This window comes from Podarcis raffonei, chromosome 1 (genome assembly GCF_027172205.1).
Source record: "Podarcis raffonei isolate rPodRaf1 chromosome 1, rPodRaf1.pri, whole genome shotgun sequence".
Taxonomy (NCBI): domain Eukaryota; kingdom Metazoa; phylum Chordata; class Lepidosauria; order Squamata; family Lacertidae; genus Podarcis; species Podarcis raffonei.
The window spans coordinates 34,579,020-34,604,431 of NC_070602.1; the positions used below are offsets into that span (position 1 = coordinate 34,579,020).

The 25,412-nt window shown below is 41.4% G+C and overlaps 1 protein-coding gene across 12 annotated transcripts in view; it reads right to left on the reverse strand.

The window, feature by feature from the left end:
* The window catches only part of NPAS3 (neuronal PAS domain protein 3), a 613,307-nt gene that overhangs the window by 94,275 nt on the left and 493,620 nt on the right, over positions 1 to 25,412 (reverse strand). The gene's annotated exons all lie outside the window — the stretch shown is intronic.

Here is a 25,412-nt window from a genome sequence, read left to right on the forward strand (position 1 = left end):
TCAGGTTACAAACACTTTGGGTTGTAGACTCTGCTAACCCGGAAGTAGTACCTCGGGTTGAGAACTTTGCCCCAGGATGAGAACAGAAATTGCACGGCGGTGGCGGCGGCAGCGTGAGGCCCCATTAGGGAAAGTGCGCCTCAGGTTAAGAACGGTTTCGGGTTAAGAACAGACCTCTGGAACGAATTAAGTTTGTAACCCGAGATACCACTGTAACTAGTTTTGGGGTCTGTAGCATTAACTGATTTTTTTGTGTTTCTAAAAATAATAATCATAACACAAACAAACAGCAAGCGAATGCATTTAGAATCCTGAATCCAATTGTCCATACAATATAACGCTTAGGGAAAACAAACAGCACAACTTTAACAAAATGTAGCGGTACATCACCAGGCTGCATGATCTTGATACAATCCCACGCCCATAACTAAGCAACCAGTTTCATTTCATGCTGATTTTGTTTGTGATTTCAGATTTTTATTTTTGCAAAGCCACATATTGTTTTTCTACTCAACAGAATGGCAGTTTGTGCAATTGTTGGTTTTAAAATTTTGTATCACCACACACAAAGTTAGTAAACTCTGCCATCAAAAGCATCTTTCATAAATCATAATAAACCCACCAATGTATTGTACTGAGAGTTGGTGAACCTGCTGGCTAAACAGAGAAAAGGCACAATTCTAGGCATGCCTACTCAGAAGTAAGCCTAATTGTGTTCAATCAAGATTACTTCTGGGGATTTATTTATTTAAAATATGTGTGAATATAATCTTAATCTCTAAGCAATTCACAAAAGGATAAATTCAGAATAGCATGCATCATAAATAACATAGCAGTGTAGAGATAAGGTTGCACAGGATTGCAGTTTGAGTTACAAATCAAGTCCCCACTCTGATATTCTCTCTTAGGCCAGCTCATTATCAGCCTCCCACCTGTATTCTGATAATTCTGATCTGCCTTACAGGGTTATTGTACAGATTTTAATAAAATAGTGAATGTAAACTGCTTTGAAGGTATTTTATTTTTATATATTTGTTTATAGATATATGTGTTTGTATGTATGTATATACCACTTGATTATACTAAAACCTCTATGTGGGTTACAATAAATATTCTAAACGTGCTATAAAAATACTACAGTTTTCTGGCTTAGCTTGCCTGTTCTTGTTTGTGTGGATTTGAGCATCAAATAATACAAAGTATAAGTACAGTATTCTTTCTTGTTTTCCTATGATTTGAATAAAAAAAATACCTATTGAACTGAAATACCACAATACAGTGATACCTCGAAAGTCGAATGGAATCCATTCCGGAACTCCATTTGACTTCCAAAATGTTTGGAAACCAAGCCGCATAATCCGTGTCAGACGTTTGTGTTCCAAAGAACATCCGCAAACCGGAACACTCACTTCTGGGTTTGCGGTGTTTGGGAGCCAAAATGTTTGACTCGCAAGGTGTTCGGAATCCAAGGTATGACTGTACTGAATTTAATAGCAGCTAATGATGCTGGACCTGAAAATGTCATTAAGAACAGAGGCATCATGCCACTCTTCTCACTTCAAAAGCAGACACTATTCCTCAAATCCGTGTCAGTGCCACCACCACAATATATGAAGACTCCTGCTGCATCAGACCAAGGTCCCATCTAATCCAGCATCCTGTTCTCATAGTGGCCAAAGCCAGCAAGCAGGACCAGAAGGCAACATAGCAAGCAACTGTTTATCAGCTCAGCTGTTGCCCATCTAATCCATCTATTGCCTGTTGCCCAATTCTTCTAAAGAGGGAGGCTAAGGATTGAACCTCTGCTGCTGAGCTTTGGCCTTAAGAGGACTTAGTGGTAGCTTTCATCCTTTAAATTTGTGTTAGTAGCATCTATTCAGAAGCAAATTAAGCACTCATCCCATCAGTTACTAAACCCTAATAATTAGGGGGAAATCCAGGATGAAATACAACAGCAAATTTGGAAGAGTGCCATACGGCAGAAATGAGGTCTTGAAGTCCCGAGAAGATAAAATAGATTGTGCCACTTCAGAGTGCAGCTGTGGTTCATATTTTCTGGATGCTCATCATGTAAGTTGAAACCAGAAAGACAGCTGAACCAGAAACTTCCTCCCTAGTGCTGTTTCTTCTCCTTCATCCCTCAAATTTGGGTGACTGTTAAGGTGACACACACTCTGGAATTCTAAAGTGGTCCTGTCTGCTCTACCACTTCATCTCAATCTTCTGCATTCACAGACCAGGACTCTGAGAGTACCCTGCCAACAACAAATAACTGTTTCTCTTCCACTAGCTCTGTGGCGGGGTGTATGGAGCGTTTAGGGTCTTGTCGTCTGGGCAGCCCAGGACCTCCTTACTCACTTGCGCCCCAGGGAGGCCACTTCAATGCTTCTAACAGAGTATTTGATTTCACCTCTGGAGGTGCACTCCATTGTCTCTCAAGACAGACAGATGCCAACAACAAAAAGCTCTGTGGCTGCATACACTATATATTTTTAAAGCACATTTCAGGTACATTTTTCTCCTCAAAGAATTCTGGGCATGGTAGTTTTTTTCAGAGTTGCTGGAAATTGTTGTTCTGTGAGTGGTAGCAGTGCCCATAATTATTTGATGGAAATGCGGTTTGAATGGATGTACTTTAAAATAGTATTTTCTCTCTGATAGAAATCAATGAGATGCACATTGGGAAGCTTATATTATTTATGCTTATTTAAACATTTAAACATACTTTTTTTTTTTAAGTGAAATTTATGAAAATAAAAGGAACCAATAAAAAATACAACTAGATATAGACGATTGTGGTACTTTAATGCTGTGTTGTATATCACTATTCCTTCATTGAGCTCACCGTGACATGTATGGGTTACCCCATTTTATCCTCATAATAAGCCTTTGAAGTTGGCTAGACCCTGGCAGTGACTAGCCCACAGCCTGCTGCATTCTGCACTAACTGAAACTTCAGGATTTTCATTTTCAAAGCTGCTCCCCATCCCATATATATGCAGATATATATGGGACCCTAGGTTCCTTTGGAAGGGTGGGATATAGTTTGAAATAATAATAATAATACATTAATCCAGATAGAAGCCAACCTTTTTCTGTCAGTGGTACCTTGGTTCTCAAACAGTTTAGTTGTTGAACAAATCGGCTCCCAAATGCTGCAAACTGAGAAGTGTTCTGGTTTGCGAATGTTTTTCGGAAGCCAAATGTCCCATGCGGCTTCCACTTGAGCGCAGGAAGCTCCTGCAGCCAATCGGAAGCTGCACCTTGTTTTTCAAACCGTTTTGGGAGTCGAACGGATTAAGTTCGAGAACCAAGGTAGCACTGTACTGGATGGGGTGTTTACTGAAGCTGGATGGGGTGTTTACTGAAGCACTGAGGTGAAGAAAGGGGTGGATGTTGGGCTGTGGATATATGACTCCCATATATCTAGTTTACAGCATTTTTCTGCAGCCTCACCTCATGTGCCACTTGCATCTCTTCCAGGAGAAATCATCCCGACTCTGCTCTTGTTGCTTCAAATATGCTGCAACACATGTGGACTACTGCAAAACATCTGGGGCTCTACCTCTGAAGTGCTTGGCAATTTCAATTAGTTCATAAAGCACTGTTTTTACAGAATCATAGAGTTGGGGAGGTCATCTTCTAGCCCAACCCCCTGCAATGCAGGAAATTTTTGCCCAACATGGGGATCAAACCTACAACCCTGATATTAAGAGTCTCGTGCTCTATTGACTGAGCTATGCCACCTGGGTTGATGTGGCACAAGACATCTTGATTATATCATCCCATTAATTCTTCAGCAACACTGGCTACCAATTGGCTCCCATGCTCAGTTTAAAGGCCTTAACCTCTAAACTTGGAGTCAAGATACCTAGTAGGGTTGCCTCTTTCCATGAGTCCACCTGGCACACAAAAAGTGAGGCCTTGTTTGTTGTCTGTCTCTGTCTGTCCCCCACAATGTGAAATTTGGGCAGGGATGCAGCAGTTGGATAGGAATGCCCTCCTTAGGATGGTCTGTACCAGGGGTAGGCTACCAAAGGCCCAACTTCTCAATCTGGCCTGCAGACAGTCCAGGAATCAGCGTGTTTTTACATGAGTAGAATGTGTCCTTTTATTTAAAATGCATCTCTGGGTTATTTGTGGGGCCTGCCTGGTGTTTTTACATGAGTAGAATGTGTCCTTTTATTTAAAATGCATCTCTGGGTTATTTGTGGGGCATAGGAATTCGTTCATATATTCCACCCCCCCCAAAAAATATAGTCCGGTCCACCATATGGTCTGAGGGATGGTGGACTGGCCCACGGCTGAAAAAGGTTGCTGACCCCTGGCTCTGTACCCTTGTCTCTGTTGGCCTGATGTTTTGTTGTTGTTGTTGTTCCCGAAAATTTTCTTTTGGTTGTTTTCCATTTTCCATTGGGCTGTAAGATATTGTGAATGTTACTAAAAATTGTATTATAAACCAACTTCACACCCTCGATAAAATGGTGGGATATAAATGTTTTAATAAATATATAAAAGGAGGGTGGTGGAAACATGTAGTTTAAAACCATTTATGGTGATATAGAAGCAGCAGTTTGAAGTCTGAATGGGCACAGTGGGTATTGTTTTGATTTGTTGCCAATCACTATGCAAATGTAATATAAATACAACTGTGCACTAAGGCCATGCGGGCAAGTGGGCTTCACAGTTGACAGAGTTAATAACCCAGAGCAAGCACACACCAAATTGACTGTTGCAATATTTTATGGAAAGATTTTTGACTGAAACACAATAGCGAGACACTGTCAGATAATTTAGTGAAGTGCTGAACTGCGTTTCCGCACAAAGCAAGAGTGACTTTTTAATATTCACTAATTCCCAAACAAATAATAATGATCAAGAAATATTAAAATAAGCATTTTATTAGTTTCATTTCATTTCTTAATTACTCAAATTCAGTTTACCAAATTATTGCAGTGTGAAATGCTTAGAGGCAATGCTTACCATTAACAGGATTATTTACATGTAATCCCTCCCTCCCAAGGGGTATGAATGAACCGATCATTTGTGAATCCTGATTTAGGCTCTGAAACAATACCAGATGAATGAAATGTAGTTGTTGATGGAAGAGTAATATAATATGAAGCCATGATTTAGCAGTAAAATTAAACAGACTCCAGTACTTTATATGTGAACTTTTTTTAAAGCATGTAGACGAACCTAAATGGAACTGCTTCCAAAATTGTTCATTTTATAAGAATATTTGCAGTTGAAATATGCTTAAAATAAAAACTTTTGGTTCCAAGCACAACCCCAAATTTACTCACACTGAAGGCCATTTTTACTTTTTCAATTGGCTTGATTGAGATGAACAATGTGCTTTTTATCCATCATGCTTCCTCCTGAATTTTAACCAGTTTTTTATCCACCATGCTTTCTTCTGAATTTTAACCAGTCTTAACCAGTAGGAAAGCTAATTGCTAAGCTAAAAGCAAAATGAGATAAGGAGTACAGTGCCATATTAGGGATCTCATGAAACAGCAGTCAACAAAACTAATTTTATTTATTTATTTATACAAAATTTATATGCTTCTTATATTCATCCAAACAAGTAGGATGTGGTTTTGCCTTAAATTGCCCTTTCCTTTAATTAGTTTTGTAGGGTGGATGTAATTCTCTACACCTGAGCAAAGAGAAACAGACTGTAATACAGGCTTCCTCAACCTCGGCCCTTCAGATGTTTTGTGACTACAATTCCCATCATCCCTGACCACTGGTTCTGCTAGCTAGGGATCATGGGAGTTGTAGGCCAAAAACATCTGGTGGACCAAGGTTGAGGAAGCCTGCTGTAGTATGTAAGCAAGTGAGATAAGAGAAGGACAAGGCAAAAAGGGGTGTGTGTGAAATGAGCTTCTGTATAGCATTTGTTTTTGTTGCTGTTGATGGTGGTGGTCCTTTACTTCTCTAAGCCAGTTGCCTTGATCTCTCCTGGCCTGTTTCGCTGAAAGATTTGCTATGGGGATGCAATCAAAAATATCACTGTGTTGACCGTGCCAATATTGGACACTGGTGCAGCTCTAAGGTCCCAATTCTTGTGCAAAAATATATGACCATCGTTGGGGTCTGATAAACATTTGCTGAGGAGAAGCACTGTGGTGGATTCTCAAATTGCTGTGGCATTTTAGAAAGTGCTGTGAAGAAAAGAGGGATTACAATATGGCACAGCCCTTCCACAGGAATGCATCAGATAATTTATAAGTCATGTGGATGAAAGTATTTAAAATTATATCCCATGTACAAAACTTCCAAACCAGGAGGGAGGCTAAGCAAGAAGTGAGGAAAAGTTAAGTTGGGATCACTTTCATATAAAAACTGAGTATTACTGAATGCTGAACTAGCTCTTGCTGTGAGGAGAAAAATGGAAACTTTGAAATTTTTGACGGGGAATAAATGACTGCATACATGTGTGACACTAGAAGGGCTGTGTAAAGCTGTAAAAGAAAGTTAAGCCGAATTATGCACCTGCAGTAGTAGAATAAAACAACACTAATATCACCCACAAGCTGATTGCAGATTGTTGTTGTTATCATCTATTAAATTTGTATACCACGCTTCACCCGCAGATCTCAGGGCAGTTAAACGGATCATAAATAAATAGATTAAAAATCAAAACCATCCATAAACTAGGCTGCTATTAATGACTACACAGAAATATTATCAATGCAGATTTAACAATAGCAACATGGGAAATACTTTTGCTACATCTGGAGTCACTGAGTTCTGGAAACTGGGAGGCATAAAACAAAGCCCAATATTAATTGGTACAACATACTTCTGTATGAAATGGCCAGCCAATAAAGCTGATGTCTCTTCCACTCTCCCTATTTAACTCTCAAATTTAAAGAGGCATCTAAAGTCTACTTTAGATTAAGATTAAATTAGGCTCTTTGTAATGAGAGGGGAAGGGACGCGTGTGGCGCTGTGGGTTAAACCACAGAGCCTAGGGCTTGCCGATCAAAAGGTTGGCGGTTCGAATCCCCGTGACGGGGTGAGCTCCTGTTGCTTGGTCCCTGCTCCTGCCAACCTAGCAGTTCGAAAGCACGTCAAAGTGCAAAGTGCAAAGGAAGGTAAACGGCGTTTCCGTGCGCTGCTCTGGTTCGCCAGAAGCGGCTTAGTCATGCTGGCCACATGACCCAGAAGCTGTACGCCGGCTCCCTCGGCCAATAAAGTGAGATGAGCGCCGCAACCCCTGAGTCGGTCACGACTGGACCTAATGGTCAGGGGTCCCTTTACCTTTACCTTTAATGAGAGGGGAACAATTAGGGGGGGGAAATACTTCTTGGTCCATAAAAATATAGCTATGAAAAAATGCACGGGTAATCAGTTCCTGTGCTGCATACCTCATGGTGCCTAACCACAAAAATATCTCACCTCATCCTTTTATTTGTATGTTGCCTTTCCATAGTTAAAATCATGCTGAAGGCAGTTTACAGAATTTAAAATATTGCATAATTACAAACATAACAAAAGTAGTCATGAACAATAAATAAAATAACAAAAATACACAACCAAATTAAAGTTTTCCCATAAATCATAGTAAGTGCTAAAATAAAGATGCAAAAGATTACTACCAATAACAGCAACAACCTCCTTCACCCACTCCCCAACAAAACTCCAGCCCAACAATCTGTCCAGCTCCCTCAGCTTTTGTAGTTGGAGTCAGTCAGCGCCCTGGCCTCCCAGGCGAGCTGGAAAAAAGGCTCTCAAAGCAGGGAGCAGGTCTTTCAGGACTCACAGCCAAGATGGTCAGTAGAGAACATTATGTGGCAGATATTAGAGTATTATTCCAGCATCTCTTAACAGATATATACACTTTCCTGGAATTATAAATATCTTAATACCATCTTTTTAACTTCTTAGTCACTGCATACTGAATATTGATTGTTAATACAGAACTGCGATGCTCTGCGGATATGAAGCCCTTGTGTCAAATCTGAGTGAAAGGGAAATTTCTAAATCACAGCAGGATTAGGGCTGCTGGAGAAGGAAGCACAGAGATCGCAGATGGAGGCTGCCAAAGAGAAACAGAAAAGGAACTTGAACAGCGAGTCACATCTAAGTAAGTAGCTTGTAGGGATGGAAGGGTGAAATAGAGGACGGACAGGAGGACAGTGTTGCATTTAAGGTGACCGTGTGCCCTAATTTAGAGAGGACAGTGATCTCTGTTTTAAGGTGTCCTCTCTTTGAAGGGTTGGCCAGTCCAAGTGCAGTTTAAAGAACCATAAGAAGGGGGAGCAGAAACTTTGAAATTACTCACCAACACTAGCACCTTGACAACTGGCTACACTCTCCACTGCGGTGAGATGTGTTGTATGTGTATTGGAATTATCTTTCTGGTTTCTAAAGATGCATCTACACATACACTTGCTCTCTTTTTGGGTGATACACATGTGACTACCCTAGCTGTCTTCAAAGAGTCAAGTTGCTCAGAATGAAAAGCAGAGGTAGGTTCTAAAGGCTGAGACCGGCAGTGCCATATCATTGTTCCAATGTTTGAATTGTGCAGCTGGGGAGGAAAGTGGAAGCTCTTAATGAAATACACAACTGCTATCCCTGACTCAACCCAATTTTGGCCAAACCATGCCTTAACAGGTGTTAAGAATATCAACACAAAGGGCTAGTATACCCTACCCTCCCAACATTCCTGGCCTGGGCTTTGAGGTGCAGCTTCTTCTGTTCCAGGTGGATCTGGCAGGAGACCAGCTCCACCTTCAGCACAGCTACTTTCTCCCACAGGATCACAACCTTGGAACCCAGCAGTCCCAGGGCTTTGGCCATCCTTCAGCTTTCATCACCTCCCCGTGCCTCCTCCTCCTCCAAGACCCAGGCAGGGACACAAACTCAGCACCAGAACAAAGCAAGCTAGAGCCAAGTGACCGTAATGGCCTCATGGACAGATCCCACCCACTTTGCTTTATGGGAGACCGGCCAATTGAGGAGTGGGGAAATAGCAAAAGACTTTCTTAGGGGCATTCAGGTGACTTGGATCTTGTTTTCATAAAAAAAGGAAGTGCCAGAGGCATAAATCTAAGAAATGTTGTAGAGGGATGCACAGATCTGAACTTTCAGTAACACGTTGAAACTCTGTACTGAAGGGAAGACCTCTTGGGAATTTGGGACTCTGAGTGACAAAGTGAGAAGCTCTAGTGGCAAAGGGATTTGGTGACAGTCCCGGCATTTTCGGGGCAGTTGGAGACTATGGTATGCCAGGCCCCCTGCAATTTGAGCAGTAATCAGTTGCTTCTCTTATTTGTCACAGGTGTACTGTCTTTACAATCTCGTGTTCCAGCCAACTATTTCGGTGGCACCCAAAGGTGACAGATGGCTTGCTTGGTGTACCTGCAGCACTCTCTTTGACTCAGCTGCTCATGGAGTATGGCACTGGAGTTTGGTTGCCATAGCACCTTACAGATCAAGGCAGATATAGCCAGTAGCAGCCAGTGGCGCTGCATTGCCCTCCTGACTTCCCAACACTGCATGCCACTGCCAGTTACTGAGAGGGGGAGAATGAAAGGAAGCAGGGAGCTTGGCACTGTGCAGCACAGCAGAGAAGCCAGTCTGATGCTCTCAATGCTGTGCCCATTCCAGGCCAGGCTCCCTGCTGTACTACCCCTCTCTCTCTTGGTAACCAGTAGTTACACACAGTGTTGGGAAGTCAGGAGAGCAGCACAGTTCCGCCAGCCAAGATGCCTATGGGAAGCCCTCAAGTAGGACTTGAATGCACCGTACTCCTCCCACTTAAGATCTCCAGCAGCTGGTATTCAGAGTTATTCAGCAGCCACTGATAGCCTTATTCTCCCATTTTGGCCCAGGTAGCTGAGCTTTCAAACCACCCAGGAACCAAAGCATTAAAATGCATCCACACGAGAAGTTGTTTGGAAATAGGATAGATGTGATGACATATGAAACGCTGACAAATGATCTGATGTGCCCGTGTAGTGCTCACAGCTCATATACGATTGCTGTAATCACAGTTTTAAATTAAATTATTAAGCATCAAACTCAGATTAATTGACTTCAGATCTGGGATTTGAATTTGTCAAGCTGAGCAGACATAGCTTGATTTTGTATCACAGTTATCCCAATTATAAATCATCACTCCCTTTCCCGGCAACTCACTGCAGCCCACTTTCAGCAGTGCGAACACACTTGTCGTAACTCTCGCCTTGCATTCAAAAAGGACATTTGGAAAAGGAAATATGTGCTGGCTTATGTTGTGATGCCACACAGACTAGCAAACACAAACCTATTTGAGGAAACAGACTTTTTTGCTTTTATTTTTTACACCCTATCTTTCACCCCCCCCCCCCTTTTCTTTGAAAATGACTTTGTGTGAATGATGAGAGAGCTGAGAATAGCAGAAGGCAGCTGAGCATTTCGAAGGCAGTTGCAGTTCTACATACAACCTAATTGTGTCACCATGAGGATGGGGTTCCATTCAGAACCCGAGCAATGTAGAGATTTACTCAGAGCCTGCTGCAAACAAGAGCTGTATAGTGGTATCTGGAATATCCTACAGTACTTCTGTCTAGCTGGCTGGATGCTAGAGCACTGAAGCATAGATTAATGACATCAGAGATTATTTGTGATGTTTCCTTTGGAGGTCCCATAGGTATCTGTTTATTTCCAGAAATATATACATTAAACATTACTTTTAATAGTTGTGCAGGGGAAGGGAGGGGGCACTCTAGCAATAATTTTGTTGTTAGAACAGGATTGGTAATGTGGGATAACTACAGTATGTAACTAGCACCTGGTATTTCCTCCTTTGTTGAAGTGATCCAACACATGGATCAGTACTGGTATACATAACAACAGCACAATCTTGCGCATATTTGCTCAGTAGATACCTACTAACTACATTGGGGCTATCCTGCCTTGTGAGTGGTCAAAGCTTGCAGCCTTAATACCACAACTAAATAAGCTGCTGTAAGTTGCACTGCTATTACTCTCAGAAAGAGTTTTATTCATACCTTTCAATAAGGAGTCTTTTTAGAACAATCACAATAAGGAATGTCAACTTATATTGTGATCTGACAAAGTTTGAAATGTTAATTAATGAACATTTCAATGCTATTTGGCAGGGCTGGGGGGAGAAATACTTTATTAAAATACTTTATTATATGCTTACGACAATAAACTTAATGTAACAGGGTTTAATGTTTTATAAGTGCTAGCTCATTGGCATTTTATTAATTTCTATGGTGTTTTGCAAGCTGCTCTAAGAGGGTTTGATCTGGAAACACAGCCTCTGCATATTTTATAGAACTAAATGCTATGGAGGGTAAAAGGAGAGATGGAGCATCAGTCAGAAGCACACATAGGGTCACTGCCTGTTTTGCTCTATCTCTAGTGCACAAGGATATTAGCTTATAAGTGTATCGTCCAGTAATGCTATGCTTTACAAGTTGTTGTTGTTGTTGTTGTTGATGATGATGATGATGATTAAAATAATATTCACACTTTATCCATGGATTCGAGAAACAGTTCATAACTTCAGATTAACATTCCTGGATTATGCCTATTTCAAAATGTGCACATGGGATTGTATGACTGAGTGTTTCTCCATGTCGGCACAGTGCTTGGGTGGGGAAGAACTCTGCCAGGATGTAATAGCCTTCTCCCCAAAACCCAATAATACCACTATCCAGGTGGTATGTGGGTGACATTGAGTATTTACAAAGGCTTGCAACAAAAGCTGGGATCCAAAATATATGATGCCTTAAATTTATGTGTAATTCAGTCCAATTTATCAGATGCATGAAGTGTGGAGTTGCAAGTATGTGAGAGTGTGTGTGTGCATATAGTTTGGGGGAAATTGTAAAGAGTGAGGTCATCAGAAAATGAGATATGGAAAAGCATAGTTTATGAAAATCACATGACTAATAGTGAGCATTGACAAAAAGCAGGTTTTGGTAACACAGACATCCTGGCATAAGTTAGACAATGAACATATGCAGTGTGATAAAAAAAAATCCATTTGTCCTGATTCAGCCCACAAGTGATAGCACTGAACCGCTTGATGAATCATAATTCAGCATTTTCATGTAGCAGTCTCCCTTTGTTCCGATATGGCATTGGCCACTTTAAGGCCAGTTACAGAGGGCTGTAGGAGACTGAAGTGCTCCCCCACTGGTTTTTATATACAGTACTGCCATTTCTGATGTACAGAAACTGACCTGATTTGTCCTGTGTAGAATACAAAAGGGCATCATTGGCAGTTATCAAATATTACAATGGAAGGTGAACAATTAAAAGAACCTTAACATTATGAATAATATTACTAGTATTCACTTTGTGGAAACAATGGTGCATCTACATAATGGATATATTGGAACCCACTGACCACTATACATTTTTGCATGTTTCTAACTTCCACTCGGAATACAGTGCTAAATCCTATAAAACAGCCTCATATATTCATATTTAACCAGCAAGTTTAAGATTCTCAGCTCACAACTAAAGATTATACATCAAGTTGTTCTCAAATCCCAGCCAACTAAATGAAAAACAAAGCAGAACGGAACTACAAAATCAGATTAGGATTCAGGAATAATCTTATGTAGGACAGACCTAGAAGAGAAAACAAGACTGCCATTTGTTGTCGTCTAATTCCCAGCTGAAACTACTCAAACATTTCACCATTGATCTATAGTCCATCCTAGACACTTGTCTCTTGCAGACCATGGGTAGCAGCCCAATATGTGCCAACAGAAATGTGGCATATGCCAGGTCTGTCCCCATGACTCCCCTGACAGCACTATGTTGGAATCTAATGTCAACCATAACATCAGTGGGTCACAATGCAGTTATTACAGCCTATACTTTTCTGCCTTTAACTTCCTTCTGACTTCACTGTTTACAGTTCCCCTATTCTCTCAACTCTGGAAAACACCTCATGCATCTGATGGTGTAGCCTGTATTCCATGAAAGCTTACGCTGTAATAAATTTGTTAGGCAGTATCCAATGTTAACCAGCGTAATCTCATGGAAATCTATTATTTTACTGAATTACATCCATTGATTTTGATGTGTCTGAGAACGACTTCATTCACTATCACCCTTAGCCTTTAAGGCAGGGTTGGGGGACCTATGGCCTTCCCCATGTTACTAGACTTCAGCTCCCATCATCCCTGATCATTGGACATGCTGGCCAGGGCTGATGGGAGCTGAAGTCCAACAATGCTGGGAGGGCCACAGGTTCTACCTCCCTGCTTTAAGGCACCACAAGGGGTTTTTTAACTGAAAAATTAATGGATACTGTCTGACCACGCATGCTTTCCCAAGGAACAGCAAGTAATGTTTAACAGTAGATATGACAGTTAAAACACATGTAGCTGCTTTTAAGGAGGTCTTGAATTATGATGCAAGTTATTCTGCTGCTGTTGCTGTGTAAATACATGGAATGACATACCAATGCTGCCCAGTTCCAACATTTCAGCTAAGCCTGTGCGCTGTGTAATTGCTCACAACCTAATGGGTTGCAGACCATTGATATGTTCTGTAGACTCCCATCTTTTACCTGATGCATTTATTCTGCATGGGATACCTCGAAGAGAACATATCTGATTCAGTAAAAGGCAAATAAAATTTAAACCATGCAAGCAGGATATGCTTTCAGGAAATCTCTGTATACAGGAAATATCTGAATGGGGTTCTTTTTTGCTGGCAATGATCCAGCACTCAGAGAATGAATATAAGGATGTTCACAAATAGTGTTGATGCTTGACTGATTTCATATGTTTGACCAGCTCGTTTTCTAGCTTTCATCTCCCCCCCCCCCAAAAAAAAATCTACCATAATTTTCATTTGCTTCACAAGGCAACAAAAAAGCAAAACTAGTACAAAAAAGGTGAAAATGCATTATGCCTAAAATTGGATTAAAAGCAAATCAAAATCCAACTGTGAATTTATCATTTCAATGAATTTCAATGCATGGTTTAAAATCTGTTCAAAATCTATCTGAAAATGAATATGTAATAATATAGACATATCTCTTTTTATAAAGCTAGCATTGTTGGATGTATTCTGTGCATTATAATTCATGAACAGAGTAGATGACTATTTGAGAAGTATTAAAATGAGCTGACTTTTCAATACAGGTATCTTGACAATAAGGTTTTTTTTTCTATTCTTGGCAATTCAGAAACGTAGACAATTGTGCTGGGAAAATAATATGTATTGTAATATTCATTGTACAGTAGAAGTATAGTAAGTGGCAATTCTGGACATTACAAGAGACACAAGGATTATTTTCTGTGATTGCACAGAGAATGCTTGGATTTCTTGTGAAGCTTTTGCATTGGAAATGAGATTCATCAGTCTGAACAGGGCAGGGTTAGAGCCCTTAGCAACATGCTTATTTTGTAGAAGGTCACTCAATAATAACTTCCTCTGCCCTCCAAGCTTATTAAGACTGACTGGCATATATTAATGAAAACACCTGATTCTCCAACCATAAAACCCAGACAAAGACTTTATTTTAATATTAAGGAAGGAACCCTTAATTAGCAGGGTTTCAAAAATGTCAGCTTCTTCTATTAGCTGTTCTGGTCCATCAAAGCTATAATCCCTACTGTCAAACTTCATCACATGATAGACAGTTTGCTGGCTTTCTCTCTCTTTTTTTAACAACTCTGATCATACTGACTGAAGCTTCTCTTATTTTGCTATCACATTTAACAACTTTGCATGCATTTCCATGTTGCATTGCTGATTTTACTCCTCTTTTCAAAGTCCACTTGTGTCAGCTAAAAAGGAGACGAATCTGAAGAAACACAAAATATTACAAGCTGATACACAGACACATAATTAAGGGCTTTCTGGAAGACTTATTCATAATATTGATTCTTTTTCCAGGGGCATGCAAATGTGGTTCTGTGAAAACGTGAAGGAAAAACAAGGGTTCACAGATGAATTTCCATCTCAGACAAGTTACAGAAAAGAAAGAACAAATGTTTGAAATGTATCTCTAAGGCTTGGGGGAAAAATGCACCGCCTTCATTGTTAGTCAGCCTCACTGCTAAAATGATCTAGTCAATTGAGAGCTGAAAGCAGTGCTCTTTAAAGCAAGACAGAAGAACTGCATCAGGTGGATATTTATTAAGTATTTACATACACAGCCTTGCATCCTGGTGCTCTTTCCAAAATCAAAGCTTTAGAGAAAGAAGAAAGCAATACAAAATAAAGCAATGAACTGGATCCAAAGGTTGGGATTAGTTTAAAGCAGGGGCATAGGAAGGGGGGGTGCGGGGGATGCGGGCTGCCCCGGGTATCATCCCTGTGGGGGTGACAAAATGGCACATTGCAGGGGGCGGCACTTACCTTGGGGCCTGGCCTGCAGCGCACCTGAGCCACGCATCTCTCCTGGAAGTGACGCGGTGGCTCGGGGCCCTGTGCTGCCTGAAATGGCAGCGTGGGTCTTGTCTCTGCCAGTTGGACTCCGTGGTGGCACAGATCGCCCCCCACCCCTGTGGGTGGCTTGCCCTGCCCCCGCCACTCTGGGTGCCGCAGCAGCTAGTTACGCCCCTTGTCACATAAGGTTCCTCCATCCAGTTCTGATCTATTCTCACTCCCTGCTGCAACCCTCTTTGAAACTGCCCATGCTATTCAGAAGGTCCTCCATGAAGGCTTTGGAGATTTGTGCAGTGGCAGAGGGCAAAGAACTAGTGAGGCAATGATAGGGTCGGCCAGGACATTTTGCTGGTGTAGGCCGCCCACCCTGCACCCACCATCACGTCTGCCACCACAATTGTGCCCTTGCCCACAGCTGCACCCGTGCTACTGCCACAACACAGTGTCAAGAGACCAGCATTAATAGCGACTGTGGCAGTGGTGGCATGGGTGAAGCTGTGGCAGGGCTGGCAGTTGCACAATGGGACTGGCAAAAGTGCAACAGGGGGTGAGGCAGGGGTCAGATCTGCTGCCTGAGGTAAATTGTTTCGCCTCGCCTCATGGAAGCGCCGGCCTTGGGTAATGATCAGTTGTGCAAGTGGCCTTCCACTCATGCAACCTTTGAATTCAACTCCATATGCTTTATCTATGCATTCACTCAAAAAATTATACCTTGCTTTTCACCACATAGGTCTCAAAGTGGCCTACAACAATAAAATACACAATAGAGACATAATTTAAACTTCCAAAATATAAAACCTCAAGAATTTAAAAGCTTAAAAAAATAAAAATGTAAAACACCTGAGAAGCGTTCAGGGTGCAAAGGTCTCCTGAAATAAAACACTTTTGCCAAAACATCTGAAACTAAGCAGGAATGGTGCCTATCTAATTCTTGTGGGAGGGAGTTCCACAGTGCCCACAACACTGAAGGTACGACTTCTCATTGGCATGAATTGTGATTCTATCCCAAAGCGGATTCCCAGCTGATGAAGCATCAAGTTCTCAGTAATAGAGTGCGAAGGTACCATCTGAATTAGTTAGCTGTGCAAGTTTGGTAGCAGTCTGAGGAGGCAAGACAGACTGCTATCCTTACCCCTCTTTTGGTCTAACAGATCTCAAGTTCCCAAGTACAGAAACTCAGTAAATAACAGTAAAGACATATACAGGTAGAAAGCCTCAACAGGGTGTAGGGGCTTGTTCAAAATGTCACATTTATGACACCAAGGCTCTTAGCAGCAGAGGCTAAGAGGGAAAGTAGGGCGCTGCCCCACCAACCTCAGTTTGCTCTCAGGCAGTTCACACCTGCCTGCTTTTCTAACTTACAGCCAGTCCAGATTGGTAGCACTGCCTGTCAGCTTTCTCCTCCTTAAGTTTCTGCTCCTTCCTATATGCAGCAAAATGGAACTTGCTCTCCGTAAAGAAGCACAATTTCCAGCACAAATTCTCGCATTTGCAGATCAGCTGCAGAAAACTTACCTCAATGGCATGTGGTAGATAACGGGTGCCGATAATGAAAACAGTATAAGTGCTAACAGCAAAAAGTTGATCTTGTGAAGTAGGAAGAAATGAACACTGATTTTTTAGATGTGAGAGAGGAAAACAGGTGAAGAAGGATGGGGCAGGGTTTTAGTAGCTGTGGCACAAAAAGCAGTTTTTCACTACAACAAATAATGTGTCAATGAAGGTAAGGAAACAGCCTCAGCCCTCCTTAATTCACTCATTTGTTGGCAGAAATTTGCTCCAGGGCAAATGAGATGTGGCTGTTTTCATATCCTTTAGAATGCCATTCTAGTGAACATGGGGTGCGCTATCCCCCTTTTCATCCACTTCTTACTCTAAAAAAACACTTTGGACTGTGTACTTCATAGAACATCTTCTCTAGTGCCACTGTAAATCTCACTGTGAACTGCCCTGAGACCTCTGGGTATAAGGCGGAATAATAATAATAATAATAATAATAATAGAATCCTAACACAACCTGACACTCTGCTCTTGCAGCACAGCTAACCACAATCTTGGTCTCTTCTCTTATTATTTATAGGTATGTAAACTAGACGCCACCAAACTTTACTCTAAAGCAGTTTTAAAGTATGTGTGCTAGGCAAAATATCTGAGGAATTTCAAGGAAAGCAAAAGGGCTTTTTGTCCTGTGTAATAAATAAGACAAAATGTCTCTGTGGGGTTTCACAGTGTTCTCACCGTGGTCACTGAATTTAGCCTAAAAGCAAAACATTACGGAAATCTGGAGGTTCCCCTTCATAGACTCATATAATTGTAGAGCTGGAAGGGACCACAAGGGTCATCAAGTCCAACCCCCTGCAATGCAGGAATCTTTTGCCTAACGTGGGGCTCAAACCCACGACCCTGAGATGAAGAGTCCCATGCTCTACCATGAAGAAGTTTTAGACACCTCCCTAGATCAGCGCGGGAAATAGTTTTGTACTCGCAAAGGCCAAAGATGAGACAAATTGGATCCTCTTTTGCCTCCTTCATGACACCACTTGGGGTGCAAGATGGCTTCCTCCTTTACCCCTGCCACAAGTCAATCTCCAAACCTCTCCCTTTCTGGCTACTCATCTGTCAGTCTCCAAATTATCTCTCCCCACTGGCCCATCTGGTTTTGATCTAACAAGGAACGGAAGGAAGGAATTGTGGGTGGGAGGAAGAAACTGTAAGTTTTTGATGTTCATATTCTGAGCCAACAAAGTGAAAGCTTTGGTTTCAGCTCTGCAAAAATGTGTAGAAATTTCAAGGGAAGCAGGAACATCTGAAGCTGTCATATGCCGGGTCAGAGTATTTGTCCATCTAGTCCAGTATTATCTATTCTGACTAGCAGTAGTTTTAGGCAGACATCTTTTTCATCACCTGCTGCCTGCTACTTTTAATTAAATATGCCAGGGATTGAAGCTGGGACCATCTGTATGGAGGTGGGAGGGCATATAGATTGGGGCTGCTAACAGATGAAGTGCTAATAATTGTATATGGAGAAAGTATCAAGGTGTATGAATCCATTAAGATATAAAAAAGATGAAAAAGTGAAAAAAATTAAACTACAAGAAAAAAATTTAAATGCTAGCAATGTAAAAGCAGTGAGAAAAAAAGCGCACTTCAAGGCTTTTGAATGAGAGAATGCAAAGAAATCAGAATAATACAGTGGTACCTCAGGTTAAGAACTTAATTCGTTCTGGAGGTCCGTTCTTAACCTGAAACTGTTCTTAACCTGAGGTACCACTTTAGCTAATGGGGCCTCCCACTGCTGCCACTGCGCAATTTCTGTTCTCATCCTGAAGCAAATTTCTTAACCCAAGGTACTATTTCTGGGTTAGCGGAGTCTGTAGCCTGAAGCGTCTGTAACCTGAAGCGTCTGTAACCTGAGGTACCACTGTATGTTAAAAGCAGCACACATCAAGAAGAAGAAACTGCAGATTCTGGTAGCTACTATTTATGTTTTTAAAAATTCAGAAATTATCTGCTTCTGATCCCAGGACCCAACTGACAACCACAATTCAAAGTGTTGGTACTTGAAGGAGTGTCTCCACACCCATTGTTCAGCCCGGACACTGAGGTCCAGCTCTGAGGGCCTTCTGGCGTTCCCTCACTGAGAGAAGTGAGGTTACACGGAACCAGGCAGAGGGTCTTCTCGGTAGTGCTGCCCACCCTGTGGAACGCCCTCCCACCAGATGTCAAAGAAATAAACAACTATCTGATGTTTAGAAGACATCTGAAGGCAGCCCTGTTTAGGGAAGTTTGATGTTTGATGTTTTATTGTATTTTTAATATTTTGTTGGGAGACGTCCAGAGTGGCTGGGGAAACCCAGCCAGATGGGTGGGGTATAAATAATAAATTGCTGTTGTTGTTGTTATTATTATTACTACACGCTTGTTTAGTTCAGAGCTCCGACTTCAGTGTGCTTGGAATGGAACCCAGATCATCCCTCATTGAGAAACTCCTGGGTTGGATCCAAAGAACAGAGAGTAGAAGAAAAACCACTGCTAGTGTGGTTCCACAAACACTTGCATAATGGCTTGTATGATACTATCATCAGTTCAACAGTGGTTCTTGTAATTTCACAAGAGGCTGAAATGGGAAGTATCCAGTGATGTAAACAAAATGAGGGATGCTGGATGTTTATTATTATGCGTTAATATATTTATTACTATGCTAGCCCAACATCTTTCTGCTTGAGGGAGCCGTCCTTGGAGGCTTATCTGTAGGGGGCAGGGGAATTGAACACCACTTGCTAAACCACATATAAAAACTTGTGCAAGTGGAAGAACATATTTGGAATTAACTTTGCTTTTCTCAGGCAATGTCCAAGGGCAGAGTGTAAAACTGTAATTGTCATATCAAATGGAAATGCTATTGATGTAGGTGACAATGGAGTTATAGACAGGAGAGAAGGCTACAGAAAGGAGTCTCAATATACAGGAGCAGGGGAAACAGCATATTCAAATAGCCTTCAACATGCAGTGATAACAGCATTTAAGAGGAGGGAAGGTACAAGATCCTTATTTCACTGTATGTAGAGGAGTGTGAGTTTGTGTCCGTGACCACATACATGTGGATGGTGGTAACCTCTAACCACTTTGCAACTGTTCATGGGCACACTGTGCTATGATGGCCTGAATAGATAGAATCCACATGAGAATTCTTTGGTAAGCATACAAGTCTGTGCCAGACAGTTCTGTTTAGCCCAGCATAGCCTGTTCAGGATTCCCTCCCAACGCGATCCCTCTTTAGTATCCCCTGGGCTGGCCAAGAAGACAAGCATCACATTTGTACCTGGACTGTCCACCTCAATTTATATTTGATAAAGAAAGAAACTACTTTTCTCTTGCAGAAAATCAGTTTAGTTCCTTTCATGATCAAATTTCTGTGTATTGCATTGGCTATAATACTAACTCTGTTGAAGTCAGGTTGGAAAACTCCCATTGACATCAATGGAGTCTAGACTATGCTTTAAATCTTTTTGATAGATTGACCCAAAGGCCTTGTCTTACTATCTTCCTATTTGTACAGTGCCTAGGCACTAGAAACAGCTAATATAACATTTAGTGCTGCAGTGGATTGTCATGGTGTTTGATTTTTTTGAGGCAAAACCTGTCATTTCAGAGATTGTGAAAAGGTCAACAAAATACACATTTTAAAAACTGGTTGATCTGCACTAATGGACACTAAAAGACTATAAAGTCTTATTACTGATATATATATATATATATATATATATATATATATATATATATTCTGTATAAAAATGCCTACACATTAAAAACCCTACAGCCCCCACTCTCGCTCCAGGATTTTTTTGTCTTTTTCCACCTGCAAAACTCACAATAAAAATATGTGAAGTGTACGTGTCAACGGGGCATAAAAATTATCATGGATGTTGGACCCCACAGTTCAGCTCACCTTTAACAACAATACATATACCACCAGACCGGGGTACTTCTTTCATTGCAAATAGCAGAATATAGGTAGGGGCAGAATTCTATTAGTTGGCTTTGCAGTTGGCAACATCATCCTGCTATCTCTCGCTTCCATTCACCTATCATAGCTTACTTCAATTTAAGTGACAGGCACACAGGCAGCTGCTGATGCAGCTGGCTCTGTGGTGGAGGAAAAGGGTTAAAGGATGGTATGTGTGTCCTCAACTCCTTTCAACTAACCCATTTCTATGCGGCATAATGGCTTTGAACTTTGATGCTATGTTGTATTCAGCAACAGTGCAGCGGCATCCGCCAGAAGCTGATGAAGAGGCTACTACTGCAGATTAATTTGCCACCATAACATTGCATAGGAAGGAATCATGAAAAAGAACCAAAACCTCAACCTAAATTGAACCTATTGTTCAATTAACAAAACATATTTGTTTTAACATGTTGTGTTAAGTAAGGGCCTTCCATGTCCTATTAAGCTCCCAAGATGCTGGGAAGCTGCAACTGTTAAAGCCCATACTCTTAACAGATGTATTAATTATGGTATATGAATATGGTATCCTATCCTGTGGTTAGTTCCATCTTCATCACTAACTGTTAGAATGGTGGCCTCAAGTCCCAGATTTGTTGACTGGAATACACACGGAGTCTGTGCAGCAAAGCTAAAAAAGATAAAGGTAAAGGACCCCTGACAGTTAAGTCCAATCGCAGACAACTCTGGGGTTGTGGCGCTCATTTCGCTTTACAGGCCGAGGGAGCCGACGTTTGTCCACAGACAGTTTTTCCGGGTCATATGGCCAGCATGACTGAGCCGTTTCTGGCGCAACGGAACACCGAAACCAGAGAAGCACAGAAACGCTGTTTACCTTCCCGCAGGAGGTATTTTTCTACATATTTATCTACTTGCACTTTTTTTGGCGTGCTTTCGAACTGCTAGGTTGGCAGGAGCTGGGACCGAGCAACGGGAGCTCACTCCATCGTGGGGATTTGTACCATCCACATAGATAGAATAACAGAATTGGAATGGACAAAATGCATTGAAAAACCAACGTTCCATGAGACTGGATAACAACACTGCAGGGTTGTCATACATTCTCTCTCAGCACACCCCCCACCCCCACCCCACTCCTGAACAGTATAGGAATAGCACAGGACTACTTTGCAGAATGGACACAACTACCCTGCACTATGGATATAATGGTGAACTTAATTTAAGTTGGCTGGGATTTTAAAAAAAAATTCTACAAACTCTCACACACTTTTTTTAAATGAATAAGAACTAAGTAAAAAGAGCATGAACTTCTAACATTGCTGAGACCTTTTGTTTTGAAAAAAAAATGCTGACCTGTCACAGCTGCACTAAAACCCTGAATAGCCCTTCCCACCGGTCACGGAGCAGCAATAATTTATCCATCAGCAAAGACTAATAATAATAATAATGATAAATAATAATAATAATAATAATAATAATAATCAGAATGGACCAGGAAGTCCTTTCTGCAGGCATTTGGTGTGTTTTTCCATTCTTTATTATCTTTATGGCTTGCACTTTTCCTCTGCCCAAAGGTCAATCATAGCTGTGACTTAAGTCATTGGCTATGAATACTGACAGGTAGTAGTGCAGGATGGGTTTTAATGGGTAGGAGATGATATGTTAATTGCAATTCATCCCTCCAGGCACCCATGTGAGTGAGTTGAACAGAATTTCAAAACCCCATTCTTGGCAGCAAAATTAAAACCATAGGAATTAGACTGTAAAACCTCGTTTTCAGCAAATCCAGCTATGAAGTAAGCTGGCTTTCCCCTTCTTACCCCACTTAAGAAAGAATCAGGCAACAACTTACTTTATAATCATGCATTGGCTCACAGCAAAGGTAGCAGCAAATCTATGAAAGCAAAATACTATATTTACAGTATAATCAGCTTCAGGCATGTGCCTGAAGCTGCAACAAGCAGACGCATGTCTGCATCCAACACATACTGGTCAAATGAAGAGGGGAGAGGAAGTCCTATATGCTCCTTCCTCTCCAGGAGAGGAGGGGAAGTGACATCACACAGAGCTCTATCTACCAACTGTATCTCTATCTGTCTATCAGCAATACAGCTCTGGGGACTTGGCATCTTCTCATGCTAACTAGCAAAAATATGCATTTGTTATTTTTGGCTGCTAATCTCCCACAAGTACCAATATCATACCTCACAAAACAATTAGAAATATTAATGCCTCCACATTATGCCTCCCATCTCAGCCTCCTATGTCTGAATCTGGGTCAGTTAATGGTCTAAACAGGCCTCAAGTGGCATGGGTTGAAACTGGGCAAAATGTGGACAACCATGTAGTATGGCTACCGTATCAAATTCACACTCAGCCATGAAGCTCTCTCGGTGACCTTGACATAGTCATTGCCCCTCAGTCTAACTTACCGCACAGGGTTATTGTGAGGATAAAATGTGGAGGATGAGAACTACGTATGCTACACTGAGATCCTTAAGGAAAACTAACATATACATTTAATAAATAAATAACCTCTCTCTCTCTCTCATATATATTATTCCCTCACAAAGCCACACTCACATAGGCACAAAACTCTTTATTTTTCAACCGACACTTCATATCACCCAAACTCAACGTTCAACATTATATTCCTTTTTATTTCACTTTCCCTCACAACAAGTTCATACAATGCAAGGGGGGTGGGCAGAACACACTAATGAACTCTCATTCGCTAACATCTGCCACCAGGGCTGTGAGAGACAGCAACCGTAGCAACCCAGTAAGGAGATCCTGGCCTGTGTGGGACTATCATATACAGTGGTACCTCAGGTTACATACGCTTCAGTTTACAGACTCCACAAACCCAGAAATATTGCCTCAGGTTAAGAATGAGGTAATGCTTCAGGATGAGAACAGAAATCGTGCTCGAGCGGCACAGCGGCAGCAGGAGGCCCCATTAGCTAAAGTGGTGCTTCAGGTTAAGAACAGTTTCAGGTTAAGAACAGACCTCTAGAACGAATTAAGTTCTTAACCCGAGGTACTACTGTAGCTGCTTCAGCAGCCAGGAGATTCAACTGCAAGATGGCAATTGTTGAAACACCATAGAACGAGGGAAGATGTTTGTGTGTGTGTGTGTGTGTGGAGAAACTTATATATACCTTCGCCTTGCTGTAATAACTATTGTATCGTGTGTGTGTGTGTGTGCGTGTGTGTGTGTACACACACAGCAAACCGCCTTCAGAACTTCAGTTAGTAGGTGGGGTATGAATAATCATTTGAAGCTCAGGGGCCCTCCATCAGCTTTAGCTGGTGGCCCAGCTGTGCCCCTATCTGGGCAGGGATGGCCTAACTTCTGTTGTTTACGCTCTGGTAGCTACCAGGCTAGATTACTGCAACGTGTTATACATGGGGCTACTTCTGAAGAAGGTTCAGAAACTGGTGCAAAATTCAGCAGTTAGGTTGCTCACCAGGCAAAGATGGGTTTGAGCATGTAATGCCAATCCTGGCCCGACTACACTGGCTGCATCACTAAAGCCTGTTTTGAATGCAAGAAATTACAGGTGCGATCTGATGTAGATGTTCTGACATTATTAAATCCAGCAATTTTGTACTGAGTGGACACAGCACATAAAAGAGTTTGATTTACTTTAGGAGTCAAGAGGCTGTTTGAGTCATAGAGAAATCAGAATGTGCTAGTAGAGTGCATGGCTGGTGCTCCATGAAAAGTCTCATACAGGAGTACCCCCCTTTGCTAATAAGTAAAAGAAAATATTCAGGGGATTTTTAAAGATCATGATCTCAGGCAATAAGTCTATGGGGGATCCTAGCGACATAAAAGATAGCTGGTGTGAGGAAGGCAAGAAAAGGAGAAAACAGATATAGAGAAAAAGAGGGGATCATTAAACAAGCAGAGCTCACATTTGTTAATATACATTTGGTAAGACTAATGGCATTTTGTTTTACCTTTCACAGCAATGTAATTTTGTGGGAGTGGGCAGCATTACTGTCACCTACAGGGAAGAGAATTCAATCTCTCACTGTTGGAGCGGGATGCTATTTACTGACTAAGAAATCTGCCTGCTGGCAAGGTTAGCAGCATTATTTTTGTACATAATGTGCATAATTAATGCTTGTGTGTGTGGACAATTTTGCGCTGCAAATAAAACTGTGGTCTTTTCTTGCCAGAATCCATAATAGTGAATCACTACAAGCAGGATCTTGATGGAGGATGTGAAAATAAAACCTACCAGTATAAAAGAAAAGGAGGGGAGGCAAGCAATGAGATTCTGTTCAAAGAGGTTGAATTGGATTTCAGAGGCAAATGGTAGGTTAATATGTCCTGCTTTTCTGTATTACAAGAAAAATCTGCTACAGTTTAAGGTATCTTGAAATAGGATTCTTGATACAACCTTCTGTAATAAAAATGTGCCAATAGCCTCAATTTTATCTGCACACATCCTTAATTTACTGTACATAATTTGACCTCTTACATTTCCAATTTAGGAGCATTTAGGTGCATTGACTTTGGAACACAGCATGAAGCTCAACT